We start from the raw sequence: 18898 nt of genomic DNA on the forward strand, positions 1-18898 counted from the left end.
CCACTGCGATGTGGGACCAAGGATGTTGAGGGGCAGGTAGAGGCTGAAGGAGACCAGACGGGAGTGGTCGAATAGATTTAGAGGTGGCACACACATTGCAGTTTTTAACATAGTCAGCAACCTCAGTTGCTAGGTTCTCCCACCAAAACCGGTTTTGCACTAACCTGCAAGCAGATTGAGCACCTGGATGTCCCGAGCAGGCCGAGTCATGAACCCACTGAAGAACTCTGTTGCGTAAGGAGCTGGGAACAAAGACCTTATCTGGAGGGCAGTCAGCAGGAGTGGGTTCTTGATTCTGAGCTTGGGTGATGTCTGCCATAATGTCCCATTGTACAGGAGCTACAATGAGAGTAGGTGAGATAAATGGAAGTTACAGGGTTGTTGCCAGTAGTGGACAGGGCATCGCTTTGGTGTTCTTGGAGCTAGGTCGATAGGTGATGGTGAAATCGAGCTTGACAAGGATTTAAGCGTTTAGCAGTCTGAATGTACTCCAGGTTGCGATGATCCATGAATACCAGAAAAGGATAACGAGCTCCCTCCAGCCAATGTCTCCACTCCTCGAGAGCCACCTTCATGGCTAAAAGTTCACGGTTGCCGACATCGTAATTTCTCTCAGCAGCTGAAAACTTGTGCGAGTAGAAGGCACAGGGATGGAGCTTGGCGGGAGATCCTTGTCGTTGGGAGAGTACCGCACCAACTCCTGAATCAGAGGCATCCACTTCCAGCACGAAGGGTCGAGTGGGGTCTAGATGGAGAATGGGAGCAGTAGTAAAGTGACGTTTGAGGTCATCGAAGGCTTGACGAGCAGGAGGTTTCCAGTTTAGTTTCTGGGCTTTACCACGGAGCAATGAGGTGAGTGGGGCAGCCACAGAGCTGAAACCTCGGATGAACTGTCTGTAGAAGTTGGCAAAACCAAGGAAGTGCTGTAGTTCTTTGACAGACACCGGTAGTGGCCACTGTAGCATGGCTTGTACCTTGGAAGAGTCCATGGTGACCTCCTCAGGGGAGATGTCATACCCCATGAAAGAGATGGTCGACTGGTGAAACTCACATTTCTCCATCTTGGTTGATGTTGAATGAGGCGGATGAGCACCACTTTGACATGTTGAACGTGCTCACCAAGGGAAGAAGAGTATATCAAAAATGTCAATGTAGACTATAACCCATTTGCCAATGATATCACGAAAAATGTCATTTACAAAGGCTTGGAAGACAGATGGACTGTTGGAAAGTCTGAAAGGCACTACCTGGTATTCATAGTGGCCAGTGTGTGTAGAAAAGGCTGTCTTCCATTCATCCCCCTCCCGGATGCGGATTCAATTGTAGGGGTTACAAAGATCCAGTTTGGTGTAGATCTTAGCATTTCCTAACTGCTCTAATGCTGTTGGTACCAGGGGGAGGGGATAGCAATACTTGGTGACAGTGTTCAGGCCTCGGTAGTCAATGCATGGACGAAGACCCCCGTCCTTCTTTCCTATGAAGGCAGCAGAAGCAGATGGTCGAATGAATCCTTTTTCAAGGGACTCCGAAATGTACTCCTCCATAGCTTTAGTCTCAGGTTCAGATAAGGGGTATAGCTGTCCACGTGGAGGAGAGGAGCCTGGCAGAAGGTCAATAGCACAGTCACAGGAATGGTGAGGAGGAAGCTGTGTAGCCTTTAAAATGCTGAATGCCTCCTGGAGATCTGAATAACAATGTGGTAGGATTGAAATCTCCTTTTCAGGGTGGATTGATGTGGTGCTTACAGGAGGGAGAGAGACGGGATCAGGAAGGTTGAGGCAAGACTGGAAACAGGAAGTACTACAATGAGTGATTTGTCCATCTCTTCAGGAGATCTCAGGGTTGTGAAGTCTCAGCCATGGCAGGCCAAGAACAATCGGATCCTTAGGAGAGTGAGTGATTAGGAACTGAATTTCCTCAATGAAAGAGTCCAATTTGAAGACAAATGGGTTGGGTGATCTGTTGAATCTTGCCAGAGCCCAGGGGTCATCCATCTAGTGCAGAGACATGTAAAGGAGGGACACAAGGGACAGAAGACAGTTTTAGATTTGTGGCGAGAGCCAGGTCAATAAAGTTACCTGCAGCCCCTGAATCTAAAATGGCAGACAATTGATGTTCACTATTTAGAACATGCAATGTGACAAAGTTCAAACTGATCAATACGAATTAAGTTTGAAAGTTCTAAACTCACTGCCACGAGTTGGGCAGGCAGCCAGTAAATGTCCCGACTGTCCGCAGTAGATACATAATCTCTCTCGGAGACAGCGTCGTCGTTCCTCGGAGGAGAGACGAACGACCAACTTGCATTGGCTCATGATGACTGGTTACAGCGATGTCAAAGTGAAGTGACTAGAGAACTGGCTGGACGATGGGCTTTGATCAGGTTTTCCAGGCAAATGGCGTGTTTGAGGAATTCTTCAAGAGATCTCCCCTCATCACGACGTGCTAGTTCAGTTTGAAGGTCAGGATTTAACCCCTGACGGAACAACAGCTTCAAAGTGTCCTCCACCCATACAGTTTGCACTGCTAGCATGCGGAAGGATAAGACGAATTCATCAGCAGACTTCTTCCCCTGTTTTAAACTTAATTGAAGTTGTCCCACGGAAGTGAGACAAGGAGCACTTTAAAATGTACTCGCAACTCCAAACTGCCGTAGCCCAGTCTAGTGCCTTTCCTGACAGCAGTGATGCAATGAAGGAAACACAATCTTCATCAATGGGATACATTTTATGTAGTTGAGATAGAAAAAGCTCACGTTGCAAGATAAATCTTCGACACTTACTGGGTGATCCGTCAAACTTCTCTGGAATCAAGAGTCGAGGATTAACAACAGCTGTAAGAGTGTGTTGTGCTGCTGGCTGAGTTGTTTGTGGAAATCCCCTTCGGAGATACTTGCGGGTTTGGCTGCATGGATTTAGAGAGTTCTTCCGTGATTGAGAGGAGCTTGCACAGCTGCTGATGGTGACTGGTAAGCATGGCTGCTTACCCTGAAACAAGCTTGTGTAACAGTTGGAAAGCTGCTGGATCTAAGTATGGCAAAGTCTTCTGTAACAAAGACACCGGGGTAGTCATGTTAAGATCCATGTGCAGTTTAATAACAGTAAATAGTAAAACAAAGTAGCAAAATAAAGGGAAAACAAAAGGCAGGCAAGGGTTCGGTACACAGGCAGACAGTCCAGAAAGGCAAACCAAGTAAATCCAAAATCCAAAAACACACAAGCAGGCTGGAAAATACAAAGAACAGACAGTAGTCAAAACACAGGGAAAACAGGAATGGTAAGTAATGCTCAGAAATGTTGACCAGGCAAACAAGGCTGAAAATATAAACTGGGAACTTAAATAGACAGAGTTGATGTGGAACAGGTGGGTGAATAATCAGTCTGACCGGAGGATTATGGGAGATGTAGTTCATGAAAGTTAGTACTCTGGGGATGGCAACCTCTGTCGGCATACAGGAGAGATAGCAGGTGCTGCAGGTGTAACAGTTATAGTGATATAGTGTATATACCGGGGCAAATGTTATAGTGCACAATTTGTCAACTAATGCAAATACTTTTGAGATAACAAGATGCTTTTTTTAGTAACAAATTAAGATAATGCTTACTTAAAATAACCACTTCAGAAAAGGATGCATAATTTCTTGTTCATTTTAATCACTTTTGTCATTTCATTACATGTACGGTATTCAATAAACAAATTATTCTCAATTGTGTTTGGATCAGTCAATGTGTGCCCACTTTGAACATTTTTCATATCAAATCTCTTCACCCCACTTAAGAAAAACAATGTGTTTAAGAGGGGCCTTTAGCCCCTGCATCCTTTCACTTATTGGTATATATATAATCACTATATATAATCACCTTGTACAAAATTAAAGTATTTTGTCTCCAAATAAATGTGATAATTTCCAGGATATTCATTAGCTACAAAAAATGTACAACATTTAAAAACAAATATTAAATATTAGATCAAATTGCCTCAAAATCAACCTTTAGACATTACACGCAATGATCTCATGGAAGAGGAAAAAATGTTCAGTTCATAGTGACAAACAGGTGTTTAGGAAAGTACTGAGGTAGTTTTTTATACTATTTAGTGGTTTGGGAGAAAATTAAATCAAAGGAGCCTTTTACCCCGCAGAGCCTTTTGCACCCTACCCTACTGTGTACCCTACTATGGATACTACAGTATTACTGTAGTAAAACTTTATCAAAACTATGGTTTCCATCAAAATCATGGTTACTATAATATGACTATAGTAAAACCATGGTTACTATGGATAGTACAGTATGGTTCAGTCATGGTTACTACAATATTACTATAGTAAAAGCATGGTTACTATGGATACTACAGTATTACTGTAGTAAAACATTTTTTTCTCCCAAAAAATAAAAAACAAAACACACATTTTGTTTGTATTCTGTTTAATTCATACTTTTATGTCTTTTGTCTGTTTAATGTGAAGCAACAACCCCTCTGAGAAACTTTTGATCTTGAATTATTTGTTAACATTTGGTTTATCCTCCCTCAGACACTCATTTTTAATTAGTTTTTTGTTCTTCTCTCCAATACTCGAACAAATACACCATAAACGAATCAAATGACTTACTGTCCCCAGCCCCACTGCTGTGTAAAAAGATATAAAATGCTCTTAGCCAATAAAACGGAGGCATTTAGGTAATTTTTATCGAAACTCATTGAAGTGGCGGCATGAATGTAACAGCTGAACACCAAGCCACATGGTCAACCAAAGTCCCGTGGCGGCACTTTTGCTTAATTTCCAGCCCTTTATGTCCTGCTCTCCCGCAGGGGATGGACGTGGCTCTCTCTGCCAAGATTCTAGTAAATGTGTTATTCAAAAAGCCAATTCCAGTTCACACCGTGTGTCCCTCAGTGTATCCAATTGTCTTGGAGGGCGCTTGGGGTGTTTGATGCGACTGTAAGCACTTTTAAACCTCTCTGATCAAAGAGCATATGAAAGGCTTTGATTGTTGTTTTGCCATTTTTTTCTCCCTCTGCCTCTTTATTTTTTTATTTTTTTATGCTGTGGTACATTAATTATGATTTGTTTTAATATTAAAACTCTCTTGCTCTGTTCCTTTCTTTTTCATACACATACTTATTCTCCATTCATTTTTCATAATGCACACATTACACATTTTCGAAAGGGCTACAGCTTAACATGAAAGATAGATATAGTGAGAGTATTTTAATGCTGAAGTGTGTATTTTCTGCGCTAGCATCACCAAAGGAAGAGAGAGAAACAGTCGAGTAAAAATCCTGAAGTAAAAATCCCATTCATTTTCTCGTTAGGGGAATCAATTTGAACAATAACTTCTAAAACTTTAAATACTGATCTGTTGTGAACTTCGAGGTTGTTAATCGATAAAATGGTTCTGTTGAGACATCCGTCCATGTTATTTCAGCTTCATTTAATTGTGGCGTTCCTACTGAAGAACTACAATACCCATGATCCTGGGGTGGAAAATCCACCAATCAGAGAATCGCAGCCAACAAAGCATGCCAAAAGTGCTATCCAGATACTGACCACTTTCATGAAGCATTGTAAATGATGCAATCGAGTCAGTCTCCCTACATTCTTAAAATACTGATATGTCTGAATATTTTTCAACAAAATAAAAATTGTTTATCTACTTAGAATCAACAACAGTAAATCAATAGTTTAGTATATTTTCATAGTTTTTAATTCCATTACGTCATTCTTCATGGGATTGTATTGTATCTTTATTAAACACATTACAGCAGTGGTTCCCAAACTTTTTACAGTGGCATACCTCTACAAACATTCAACATCCATTCGCACCTTGTGTTAAGGGGGTACCCCTCTCTAACGCATAGATAACATTCACACAAGGTAGTTTGAAAATGTATATTTAACACAATTATATTTGTAAAACATCTCCCTTATATTAAACATGTTATATTTGTACATGTTTTGTACATATTATATCATATACAGTACATACTGAATAAATGGCTTACCGATTGAGATGTGAATGCTAGATATGATATAACTGCATAACTTGAAAACTCATTGCAGATACGGCATTGCCGGCTAACTTCAAGCATTGCGGGTAAGTATCTGTGCAATTGCGTGGACAGCTCAAGGTGCTTTTTTATGTCACATCTGACACTGTTAGCAAGGTTGAGCTCATTTGTTGAAAAAATATCATGCAACAATGTAAAAACAGGTCTCTAGCGTGCGAGCAAATGTGAGTGAAAATTACTGTGTGTGAATGTGGAAAATTATTTGGCCGCACTGGATGTCTGACACCTGTCATCAAAGCTTATGAATTTATACCATCAGTATCAAAACTAGCTATGCATCTAACCTTAAATACAAATAATTTTTTTAAACTGTGAATAAAAAAAAAACAACAACAGACAAACTAAAATCATGGACGACTGACATGTGCGCATCTGGTAAAACAATTTGGCTTGCTATCACTAAGCTACATCACCTAGCAGTGTGCTGGGCTGGCGAAAAAAGATACTTGAGTGATGCGCGACACATGAGTAGGTGCATTTTTTTTTAACCACAAAAGATAGGATTATTTCATTGCACATTTATCTGACCTTTATGACACAACCATTTTGGTGTTTCTACACTAGAGTGCACACAAAATTATTTTTGCCAGTAAGAAATACACGAACTGGGTTTGAATGTTATTATAGACAGTGATGAAATCAAAAGAACGGTAAATCTCAGAATTTTATTCGCATACCCCCATTGTAACCTCACCTACACCCAGGGCTAGGTGTGCCCAAGTTTGGGAAACACTGCATTCCAGTAAGTACACAGTTTTGTAAATTTGTCATCTGATTTTTAAATACTTTTTTTGCTTCAAATCAAAGTTTGTGCTGTCATTCATCTCGGAGCTGGTTGGTTTGAGGCTTAGAACTCTTTTATAAAGGATTTTATGGAATCCTGATGGAAAACAATGAATGGCAAAAATACTTTCAAAACCAAAACGACTGAAAACGTGGGAGGGCACTTTTGCGCTTTATTGCAAAAATAAACATTGTTTACAGATTTGCTACTGTTGGTCGAACAAACTGATAGTCCCACCCCAAACCCACACCATTGGTTCAGTCAATGTTTACACTTTTTGGGGAAATCAGCTGAAAATATAGTTTCATTATGGTTGTCTTTGCATATTAAACTGGGATAGAAGAACATATGTTAAGTAACATTAAAAAATGGCATCAGATTTGTCAAATACTGCACATTGCAACATCACATTTAACTCTTTGTTTTGGTCACTTAAGGTATTTGATCTCTTTAAGGCATTTGGAGAAAAGATGTTTATTCATTTTGTTCTTATTTGGTTTATTTTAGTCCTCCTTTCCCTTCTCTTGATATTCCTGAATTACACCTTTGTTTTCAAAGACAAGTGGCGAAGCTGGAAAGTTTTGCAAATTTGCTGTCCTCAGAAGTATCGATTATATTTCAGCATCTGTGGCTGCTTAATGTTTATTAATTAGAGTTCTGCTGCTTATTTAAAGCATGACTGGATAATCCTTTATGTGCGTGTTTTTATGTATTAACAAGTAACTACAGGCTAATTAGGAGAAACCCAGTTTGGACAGAAAAAAGTGGATTGAAGTTTCAGTTCAAAACAATGTCATCCTTTGACTTTAGTCTGCCTTTCAAAGATGAAAGACTTTATATTTTTGCTTGTCTTTGTTTTGTTTTTTTATTCACCCGAGCCACAGCACATCTCTAACAGATATCTGACTATTCTTTCACTCAAATTATGTTGCTCCATCAATATTCAATAAAAATCTGTCAGGCTTCCCATGTCAACTAAGTACAGTGTGCATTTGACTAGCTTATGTGCATACTTTGAACAGATTATTTGTCGTTTCATGACAACTTGGGGAAAAAATGCTTTGAAATCAGCAAATATGTCCAAACTAAGTGATCTGTCTCACTTGAACTTCCCCGCTTGTATTATTCTAACATCACTTATTTCAACTATGATCTGCCAATGTGAAGTTAAGCAAAACTAGTTCTTATCCAGATTTGATCTTGTACTATATGTTTTTCTCAAGGTTCAAACAATTAAACTCAGGATAATTTGGGTGTCTATATATTATACACAGTAAAATCGGTGACAAGAGGTCAATTGTTTTGTTAGCTTAGAACGATTTAAGCTAACAAAACAACTGATTTATGCTTTATGAATGTCTGAAGTGCCCCCAGTGGCCAATGCTGGAACTGAAGTTGTTTACAGTCCTGCACATATTCAACAGCAATGAGACTATGGCAAGTCGAATTGACTTTTATTCATTCTCAAGATATGAATTGTTGATATCAGTAGTAAGTTAAGTAGTAATTACATTTCTGGTATCAAGAATTAGCATTTTAACTAGTGAACATTTTACTGTTGAAATAATTCATACCCTGCAATATAATAAAAGTCGATTCGGCTTGCCATACTGTAAACTGCATTCTTTCACTTTGAGGTGGATCTGATGTGAAAGGCACAACACGTCCAATTTTCGGTAGCATTTTAGTAGTAATTACATTTATACGGTATATATATATATATATATATATATATATGTACTTCTGTGCAAATGTATAGCCAGAGATCAAAAAGGATTTCAAGTCACAACACAGGCTTTTTTGGGGGGCATGAACATTGGCCCCATGGTGTCGTTTTTCCGGAATTTGGCACATTAGGTCCGACTTTATATGGAAAAACATTTGAACAAGCATGGCAATTTCTGTGTGATCATGTTGGTCAGAGAATACTGCGAATCCATTTATTTCAAAGGGAATGAACGTGTTTAAAAAGGGTTTATGAAACTGACACTTCATCATGAGACTGTCTAAATGTTCCAGAATTGTCTCTCTCCGATATAATTTGCCACTTATGCAAGTCTCTTGCAAACAACCACAAGCCACATTATTATACCAGCAATCCAGTCAATGCAGTTACGGTCGTAAGCCGTTTATAAATAAATGATCAGCTCTCTCGCTCTCATTATCTGTATATCTGTCTCACTATATGTGTATATCTGCCTCGTTTAGTTATTTTCTGTCTCTCTTCCTTTATCTCAATCTTTCCATCTCACTATCAAGTATATTATAAAGAAAATACAAATTGCAATTCATATTACAAACTTAATATTCAATTACATCATCACAATTCTGTCGGTTTGAATGCTGAACATTCTGTCAATGTAAGTCAAGGAGAAATGTTCAAACTTTAATCTTATTTTTATTTATTTTTTATAATTTGTTTTTAAATAGGTACACATTTAAGGCTGGCATTTTCTAGTACGTTAAGTCTGTGCATTAAACAGTTCAAGGGCATAGATTACAGGGGGGTGGAGGGAAGGTATCCACCCCCCCCCCCAATAATCAAAACAAGCAAGTACAATCCCGCAGTATTTATACCATGATCAATGGAAACATGTATATGCAGCCCCCCCATCCGAATGCAACAGAATTTAAAATGCAAATGTCACAATGGCATCATCACAATCGGTTATATTTTGAACACTAAACATTCTAATTAAGTCAATGGAAGATTTTCAAACTTGCATTTTAAATTTCAAAATGATAAAGTTTTCAGAAACCTTTAAAATCTGATAGAGCTTAAACTATCTAATTATATAAAAGTGTATGTCATGTGATTTGGGCTGAATTAATTGCATAAGTTTAATATTGTAGTTAAACATACGAAAATTAACCATGGTTTTACTACATGAAACATGGTTTTTGCCAAAAATGGTTACTACAGCCATGGTACTACAATATTACTATGGTAAAACCATGGTTTAGGACAAACCCTAACCAGAATGTTTGAGGAATTTCAATATAGTGTTTCCTTGTAAGCACTGTAATAATTTAGCAGGGGATGTCTTCATTCAATGAGAAATTAATCTTGAATTAAACAGTTCAGCTATTTTGGCCATTGCATTAGTCTGTTAGTGGCAGATGTTTGGAATGAATGCAGCTCAAGTCTCTGTGGTGAGAGATAAGCATTTTAACTTTGATGAAAGGCTAAGCCTTTAGCTCTTAGTTCTCAGCTTTGGTGGCCCACTTGGACTGGCACAGAGGGAGGGCACACAGGATTGGCATCATCTGGAGGGTGGCATGTCCCTTGCTGCTTGAGTAGGTCCAGTTTTTGTGGTCACTTGGAGGCACCATGACAGATCTTAAACATCAAGACTGGGCACACTCAAAATGCCCTGGATCCAATACATCCCTTGGTAAGGAGCAGAAGCATTTAAATGGGCATGGCAAGGGACAAAGCAGTCATTTAGATTAAATGCACTAGAAAAAAAACAAAACAATCATGTGTGGATTGATGGATGGAAAAACAGATGGGCTCAGAGGGTAAATTCATATATATTCTTCATATACTGTATATTCTTAATACATGTTTTCCCGTTTAGCTTTTTTTTTTTTTTTTTTTTTTTGGCATTTTAGAGGTCATTAGCCCAGAGGTTCACATACCATTTCAACCTAAATGGTATATTCAATATTAACAAGAACAAGCAAATTTTTTGTTTGTTTGTCTAGGACTTCGGTGAAGATCAGCAATATTTTTTTTATAAATAATGCAGAAACACAGATAATTCCAAAGGCATTTGCAGTTAAATAAGACCATAAAATATTATTAATAATGTAAAAAGCATTAACTGAGGATTTTATTTTGTATTTAAGCATGTTTGATGTCTTGTAATCCACCTTATTGTGAGCTCCAGAGGACATCATTGCCCATGCTAATCCATTAATGTAGCCTTGTGAGGATGTGGTGTCAGTAAACAACATGGATTGCTGGTTCATTAAGGTGCACACTGATATTTCCGACTTGATTTGTATTGTTAGAAGATGCCTTGCATTGATAGTCAGATTGACACTAAGTGCTATACGGGGAGTCATAGCAGTAATTTATGAACCACGTACATGTCGCCTTTCTATTTTGTTCACCTGCTTTCTGCTGTTTTCTCTCCCTCTTGCACACCCATGCTTCTTTATTCACATGTCTCACCAAGTGTGAAATTGGCAGGAGAGATATGTTTAAGATCTCAGGGTTGTAACTGAAACAGAAGGAAGGTGAAGGGTGGGGTGGGGTGGGTTTGTCTTTCGTCTTTCTCTTATGACTCTTATTTTTTTTTTTGGATGTTATACTTTGCCCAACCATTATTATCACATCCAAAGTCTCTGTTATGACTACAGTTTGTCAGATGTTACATAAAAAGCACCTACTGCCTTAGTGACAGGTTGTGTCCATGATAACAGTTCTGTTCAATAAAATTCTGTTTATGTACATGGCACTTTTTACAATGGGGATTGCAAACAAGTTTTAAAAGATGTCAAGCTAAAACAAAAAACCCAGAACAAAGAAATTTCTTGAGCTCAAGGAAGGAAAAATTAGACCGGTCAATCAGTAAGGGTGTCAGAAAGGCAGACCATTATTTCAGGCGCTAAGGCAAATTATTGGGTTTTGACACTAGAGCTTTTGTTAAGAAGTCTATTTTACGAAAGAATTAAGTTCAAATGCTCAGCATTAATACCAGTACCAGTCCTAAAGTGAACGTGTTGGATTATGTTAGTAGACTCCGTGAACATGTACAAGAAGCCTGTACACTTGCTAAAGAATCTCTATCTGAAGTTCAATCCAACATGAAGAAACTATTTGACGGGAAAGCTGTTTCTCGCTCCTTTTCTGTTGGTGACAAGGTACTAGTGTTATTGCCTATACCAGGAACAGCATTGTCTGCATGCTTTGCTGGTCCTTATGAAATTGTAGAAAAGATAAATGAGACTGATTATGTAGTTAAAACACCTGACAGAAAACGGCAGAAACGTGTTTGCCACATTAACATGTTAAAAGCTTACCATTCAAGAGACGATGTGCCGACAGAACTTACTACGGAGGGAACTGCAGGGCCTGCTATCGCTTCTGTGGCTGTTATTTGTGAGGTGAGATTGCCATCTGCTGGTGGTGTTGAGGTTGACGAAGATGGATTGCTGTTACGTACTGACCCATTGCCGTCTACATGCTTGTCAAATACGCTTGTCAAGAGGTAATTAATGATCTTCCCAGTTTTCTTGTTTATTTATCGTAATCTTAGAAATATGACTTAATCACACTTATTCATGAATTTCCTGCCATTTTTGATGATGTATCTACACAGACTAGGGTGTTGTATCATGACATCAAAGTAAATGTTGCGTCTCCTATTAAACAACATCCGTACAGAATAAATGCTACTAAGAGGTCTGTAATGAAAGAAGTGAACTATCTGCTACAGGAATGTTTCACTGAACCCAGTAATAGTCCGTGGAGCTCCCCATGTCTCCTTGTTCCAAAGTTGGATGGAACGTTTTTTTTTTTTTACAGATTACCAAAAAGTGAATGCTGTAACGATGCCTGATTTTTTTCCGTTGCCCAGGATGGAAGATTGCATCGACAACGTAGGCTCAGCTCAATTCATTAGTAAACTGGATCTCTTGAAGGGGTACTGGCAAGTTCCACTGACACCCAAGCATCTGGGATATCTGCTTTTTTTACGCCTGACTCGTTCTTGCAGTATAGGGTAATGGCCTTCGTGCTGCGCGATGCGCCGGCCACCTTTCAAAGATTAGTTAATATGGTATTGGCAGGAGTTCTGAACTGAAGTGCTTATTTGGACGATTTAGTCGTCAGTTCGGCAAGTTGGCCTGAACATGTATTATTGCTGAGAACTGTGTTTCAGTGACTTGAAAGGGCCTCTTTAACATTAAATCTCACTAAGTGTGAGATCGGAAAGGCTACTGTTACCTTTTTGGTTAAGCAGGTGGGTCAGGTCCAAGTTCACCCTGTTGAAGCAAATTTCAGCCATCCTTGAATTTCCTGCGGCGACTATGAGACGTGAATTGCGGCAATTTCTGGGCATGGCAGGCTATTGTAAAAGTTTTTGCAGAAATTTTGTGCCAGTCGCCCATCCATTAACAGACTTGCTTAGCCCATCAAAGTATTTTGTTTGGTCATCAGAGAGTCAACATTCTTTCAAAAGTATTAAAGCCCTGTTATGTAGCTCTCCTGTGTTATCCACTCCTAATTTCTCCTTACCATTTAAGCTTGGAGTTGATGCAAGTACATTTGGAGCTGGAGCTGTGCTTATCCAAGAAGATATAGATGGTATTAACCACCCAATTTGTTATTTTTCAAAGAAATTTAATAAGCACCAGATCAACTATTCAACTATAGAAAGAGGCCTTAGCTCTACTGCTTGTACTTCAAAATTTTGAGGTTTATGTCAGTTCTACATCGTATCCAGTGATTGTCTATACTGACCACAACCCTCTTACTTTCTTATGCCGAATGTACAATCAGAATCAAAGACTGATGAGGTGGGCACTTGTAGTCCAAAACTACAATATTGAAATTCGGAATAAGAAAGGATCAGAAAATGTAGTGGCTGATGGTCTTTCTAGAGTTTATAAATGGTTAAGGCATTCTGTCATTTAAAAAAAAAAATGTTTATTTTTTACAAACATTTACTGTATAATGTTTGACCTTAAGGGTGGAGGTGTTATGTGCTGAGAGAGTTGTGCTGTTGCTTTGTTTCTCTCTCTCTCTCTCTCTCTCTCTCTCTCTCTCTCTCTCATGCTGTCACTCTCTAGGATGACGCCACTGGATGACTATCGTGTCTGTCATCATTACGGTGATGACTCACGCCCAATGAGAACAGATGTCTCATCAGATGTCTATTTATTGATTGCAAATAGTTTTCTTATATTGTTCATTCACTGTAAATAAATCCATTACATAATTTTCTACTTACTTCTGTCTCCCTTGTCATTTGCACCAGCACATTAATAACTCCTACCAGGGTAAAGAACCTGGAAACACTGAATTTTTGTGTTAAAGTTCCCTCATAACAATTTGGTTGGGGTGCAAGTTTTTTTTATTTAAAAGGCACTGTAGTTTGGGATACAGTTCATGTGAACTCTAGTGCAGTCGCAATTATTATGAAGCAATTTGGGCTAAGTCTCTGAAGCGCTATCTGTGACATACGAAAACTGTGTCCGAATTTGTGTCAGAGTATATATGAAGAATTTGATGAAGAATCTACTTCTCAGCCATAAACGAAGTAAAGTATTTTAAGTATGCAGGTGAGTAGTATTAATACATTCCCAGACTTCATGGGCACTCTCCCGTGACCCGAATATATGACTTTGAAAATAATATACTCTGGTTTCGTTAAACAACAGTGTAAAACACAAAAGCAACTTGCCAAGCAGCATTTTTTATGCTGCACTTTGTACTTTGGGAGATTGTAGTTATAAAGAATCTCAACACTAAAAAGATTTGCTTGTCCATTCTGAATATTCAGTGTAGATACACTCACTGAGCACTTTATTAGGAACATCTGTACACCTACTTATTTATGCAGTTATCTAATAATCCAATCATGTGGCAGCAGTGCAATGCATAAAATCATGTAGATACAGGTCAGGAGCTTCAGTAAATGTTCACATCAACCATCAGAATGGGAAAAAATGTGATCTCAGTGATTTCGACCATGGTATGATTGTTGGTGCCAGACAGGCTGGTTTGAATATTTCTGTAACTGCTGATCTCCTGGGATTTTCATGCACATTCATGAGTTTACTCAGAATGGTGCCAAAAAACAAAACAAAACAAAAAAAAAAAACAGTTCTGCGGACTGAAATGCCTTGTTGATGAGAGAGTTCAAAGGATATGGCCAGACTGGTTCTAGCTGACAGAAAGGCTACAGTAAGTTAGATAACCACTCTGTACAATTGTAGTGAGCAGAATAGTATCTCAGAATGAACATGTCAAACCTTGAGGCAGATGGGCAACAACAGCAGAAGACCATGTCGGGCACTTTAAACCAAGCAACTTCCTATTGGGAAACTGTGAATTTACAGGAGAAATTAACATAGGGAAATGTCTTTGCACTGGAACTCCATTAGGCAAAATTCCTGATTGTGTGGATTCCCATTGAGATTAATGTATTTTGCCCATGGAATTACAGTATGCCATGTAAAGGTAAATGTGGCTGAGCCTTTAGACAGAAAGCTGTCATAGCAGTGCCAGAAATTAACTCTGACTGAACTATCTGTGGTGGATTATCTAAAACTAAAGCTACATCCACGATAATCCAGATGCATTTGAAAACTGTGTTTTTTGTTTTCAAAACGCTCTCCATCCACACTGGGGGTTTCAAGCATTTTCCAAATGTTGCTTGTCAACGCTAAAATTCCCTTACTGCGCGTGCAAAAAAATGCGAAGGTTGTACAAAGTAAAATTTTTCTTTAACAATCATCATTTGTCATCAGTCCCAACAATGCCGCTACAACATGGGATGCCATCATGATTGTTTTGGGTTGAATGGATCACATGACTGTGTCACATGACAACAAATATGTCATTGTTTTCAGATATCTCCGTTTCCCCTGTCCACATTACAACATGAAGACGGCATTTTCAAATGTATCCACTTCGGAGAGCTCTGCTTTTTGCTGTAAAAACACATCCCAGTGTGGACGTAAGACCAAAATGTAGAGAAAAAGATGCATTTTCTAAAGAAAACGAATTAGTATGGGTGTGGCCTAAAAGGGTGAAGGCAACCAATGGATGACAGCTCCATGAGACAGAGATATTCTGCCCTTACAGCATAAACAATCTTGAGTAAACAAATTCAAGCTTTGCCAATATTAACTTTGTTATGTCTGATTCCTTTTAACTTTCATATTTTCATTAGTGAATTTAACTTGTTATGGTGGCATGATAAAATGATTTCAAAACTCCCAGACAGCCTTTGCATACAACGCTTTTGGTGTCACTTTGATGTTAAAAGTGCAAAAATAAACATTTGATCTCATTAATTCGGCTATGTCTTAGGGATCTCTTGGATCTTTGCCAGGAGATCTTTCGGTCTTTACCTCAAATCACCTCATATTAGTGGGAAATTACATTCTTGAGCTGAATAATCAAGGGGGAAGGCAGGTTTATGGTGAATACTGGAAGGAGCTTGATGAAACCCTTTTCCTAGCCCACCATGGGTTAATGATTTTCGTGATGATTAATAAATCAAAATGTGAAGCAATAGGGAGCCTATTGAATGCTAACACTGTCAGAGCTGTATTTCCAGCTACAATATCCCTGGAGACATTCCTTTTGATGGCAGAGAAAGTAGGCCTACTTGACAAGAAAGTGATAAATTTGCCGCAGTCAGGGATGTTAAAATATGGCCTCTCATTTAAAGCATGGGGTCCTATGTGAATGCTGTTCATTCAGGCTGTATATGCCAAATATAACAGGAAAAATTTGATGGCCATTAAAATCCTGGCTGGAATTTTACTCTAGCGAAAGCAGTTCTGGAATTGAGGGGTATGGAGAGGATAATTCTTTAGAATTATTGCCCCGACGTAAAATTATATTATTTCCTTTATCCAACTAACATTTCATTGGTGATGCAAATTTCCGATGGAAATGATTTTCCATCGGAAATTTCACCCGCACGGTTTTGTGAGGCATTTACATAATGGGGCTGACACCGCAGATCCTCATCTTCACATAATGAGAGTAAAGTTAAAAATCTTCATTATTACATTTGTGCTGAATAGTTTGGTTTATAACATACTTTTTTTTAATTATTATTATTTTTTAAATGGGTCAATAATGTGACTCATTTTTATATTCAGATCTATTAGGTTATTAAACATACATTAAAAATACAATTAACAAAAATATTATGAACATGTTCAAAGTTATTTAGATTTTTTTTTCTGGGGATTAAAGTAAAAACTGTCTAAGTTGAAAATTAAATAAGTCACATTAAGAGCTAAAATTCTTGTGAAAAATATGTTGGCATAAATAGTTTGGAAAAATATTTTATTATTATTTCTTAAAATAAAATAAGCAGCAAAACAATTTGGTTTTAAAATATTATTATTTGAAAAACTTTCATCCACCAAAGTAAAGTTAGTTGGAGTAACCAACATGCAGGTAGCCATTTGTTTTTAAGTGGGAAAACAAAAGCCAATAAAACAGAGGAGACCCCTTTATAACCTCATGACTGTGTGTGAAGTAAAAAAAAAAAAAAAATGCTAAAACAAAATTAGATATTTAGAACTTTTTATGAAAAAGCGCATTTTGTTTAGGTCAAATTTAGGTCAAAACCATAAGACAACTACTTGATATTCAAATATATACAGTATATTTATATATACAGCTCTGGAACAAATTAAGAGACCACTGCAAAATTATCGGTTTCTCTGGATTTACTATTTATAGGTATGTGTTTGAGTAAAATGAACATATAATTTTGCAGTGGTCTCTTAATTTTTTGTATATTAAATGATTAAATTGTGTACACTTCAAGGTGCAAGGAAAGTATTTTAAAACCTTTTACTTGATAGTTACACCACTTGACATTTTAAATACAGTATATAATATTGTTTTGTATAAAATACTATGAATGTTTTTTCCCTCTCACTCTCTTTCTGTTTTTCAACACAGTATGGGAGTCATATTGATCGTCAATCTCCTTCGAAAGCTCCATTTAATATGTCAGCTGTGGCTCGTTTAAGTCACGTCTGTGTGCTGCTGAGATATAAATCAATTGGCATTTACGTCAAGTCAACTGTACATTTGTACTTATGATGTCTTGTGGTTGTGATGCTAATAATTTGTCGATCTTAAATGCCAATGAGAGAAAGTAAGATCCACCAACCCACATCAGGCTTTGCCTGTACACAATCTAGTGCTCAAAGTAATTTCATTGGCTCAGCAGAAAAGCAACAATGGGCAGCCATTTTGGACATTGTACGGACATTGTAACTGCATGAGTCATTCTGTCAGCATGAAAAAATGCTGATTCAGTTGATCCGCGATGCTTTTGTCAGAGAGATGACTGTGAAATTATGTTTGTTTTGCAAATAGTAATTATCTGAAGACGTTTCTGAGAAAAAAGAAAGGGGAATGTATTATGCATTTAGCGATGCACAGAGCCAGTTGGGCAATGATTGTTCACACGCCTTTCTCTCTGTGTTAGTTATTATTTTTCACTCACAAGGCTTTGCCTGCAGACTATTGAGTAGATTCTGTCTCTCTTACTTTCTATGGTCATTACATTCTCTCAGAATCAAATATATGCCTAAGATCTGAGGCAGAAGTCACTAGGGAACTAATTTAGGTTGTGTGATTACCAGAGAGAGAAAGAAGCAGTAGCCATACAGAGGACATGTAGAAAATTCCCAGAATATATAGTCCGAGGGGAGAATCAAAGAAGGAGAGAGATAAGATGGAGAAAGACGGAAACATCACACCAAAGTGAGGTTTCAGAACAGATGCAGGAACAGAAAAACAAGACAGAAGAGTTGCAAGATTGAATCATAATTAGTACTGGCAGTGTTTTAACGGCAGTGAGGTGTATTGTTGAAGGTACAAGAATAACACTTTTGTGCAAGATCACACACACACACACACACACACACACACACACACACACACACACATGTTGGTTCAGCTATCATTATGAGGACTCTCCATAGACATAATGATTTTTATACTGTACAAACTATAGATTCTATCCCCTAACCCTAACCCTACCCCTAAACCTAACCCTCACAAAAAACTTTCTGCATTTTTACATTTTCAATAAAACATGGTTTAGTATGTTTTTTAAGCAATTTAAATTATGGGGACACTAGAAATGTCCTCATAAACCACATTTATAGCATAATACCCTTGTAATTACCAGTTGGTAACCTTAAAAAAAATGTTGTCGTAAACCACTTAAACCTGCCCCCCCACACACACATCACATTCATGGTCAATGGTCTGAAGAAATGAAAATCCAACTAAAACTAGCTTCTGATGGTGGCTGGTTTTAA

Source organism: Myxocyprinus asiaticus, chromosome 49 (assembly GCF_019703515.2).
Source record: "Myxocyprinus asiaticus isolate MX2 ecotype Aquarium Trade chromosome 49, UBuf_Myxa_2, whole genome shotgun sequence".
In the NCBI taxonomy this organism is placed as follows: domain Eukaryota; kingdom Metazoa; phylum Chordata; class Actinopteri; order Cypriniformes; family Catostomidae; genus Myxocyprinus; species Myxocyprinus asiaticus.